This window comes from Mangifera indica, chromosome 1, assembly GCF_011075055.1.
Source record: "Mangifera indica cultivar Alphonso chromosome 1, CATAS_Mindica_2.1, whole genome shotgun sequence".
Classification (NCBI taxonomy): Eukaryota; Viridiplantae; Streptophyta; class Magnoliopsida; order Sapindales; family Anacardiaceae; genus Mangifera; species Mangifera indica.
In genome coordinates this window covers 16,015,444-16,016,625 of record NC_058137.1, presented here as the reverse complement: position 1 = coordinate 16,016,625, position 1,182 = coordinate 16,015,444, and the positions used below count along the sequence as shown (strand labels likewise).

The 1,182-nt window shown below is 35.0% G+C and overlaps 1 non-coding gene across 1 annotated transcript; it reads right to left on the bottom strand.

Annotated features, from left to right (window-relative positions):
- Positions 1-739: 739 nt before the first annotated feature.
- LOC123196132 lies at positions 740-846 on the bottom strand. Its single transcript, XR_006497613.1, has one exon. It is a non-coding gene; the product is annotated as a small nucleolar RNA R71 (small nucleolar RNA).
- Positions 847-1,182: the final 336 nt, after the last annotated feature.

The following is a 1,182-nucleotide window of genomic DNA, read 5'->3' as shown; positions in this document are numbered from 1 at the left end:
TTAAATTATTTCGCTGAATTTTTATTTATTATTTTTAATTTGCATTCAATTCAAAACCCCCCTTATTTCCTTGTTTCAATTTAATTATGATGACATACTAATCAAAGCTCTTCGAGGGAACGATCCCTACTTTCCTTTACTACATTTTTGTTGCAGGAATTTAGGATTTAATTTGGGTGTCAACGATAGCACGTATCAAATTTTGGCGCTGTTGCTGGGGAGTTTTTACTTTGTATGTTCGTCACGCGATCTTCGAAACAAGCTATTTACAATTTGATCCAGAAATTGAAAAGACTATAAAAGGGCTGAGAAAAGAAGCAAAAAGAAGACTGCATGCACACAGATCTGCTTACGAAACAGAGGAAAACATGGCTGAAAATCAGACTTTAAAAGAGCTTGCTGCTCCAAATTTGAATCAACAACTACACTGTATTACTTTTCCTAATTTAGATGTTAATATTACCTTTAAATTAAAATCTGGACTAATTCATCTTTTACCTATTTTTCGTGGCTCTGCAGGTGAAGATCCTCATAAACATTTAAAGGAATTTCATATGGTATGCACAGGTATGAAATCGAATGGAGTAACCGAAGAACAAATCAAGATGAGGGCTTTTCCGTTTTCTTTGAAAGATGATGCACAAGATTGGTTGTATTATCTACCCGCTAGAAGTATCACCACTTGGTATGGATGAAAAGATTATTTCTGTAGAAATTTTTTCCAGCATCAAGAGCTGCCAGCATAAGGAAATAAATCTATGGCATTCGGCAGCATACTGGAGAATCTTTATACGAATATTGGGAACGCTTTAAAAAACTCTGTGCAAGTTGTCCACATCACCAAATTAGTGACCAGCTACTTATTCAATATTTCTACAAAGGACTTCTATCAAATGAGAGAAATATGGTTGATATAGCGAGTGGTGGAGCATTAGCTGACAAAACACCTAAAGCAGCCTAGAATTTAATTGTAAACATGGCGTCAAATTCATAACAATTTAGTAATAGATTGAACCATTCATCTCGGCGTGTCAATGATGTAAATGTCTCTTCTCTTGAAAAATGACTTGATGATCTAACTACTTTTGTATGTCAAATGGCTGTAGGAAAAATGGAGGTAGTAAAGGTTTACGAAATCTGTTCAGTTAGAGGGCATCTAACTGATATGTGCCCAACACTTCA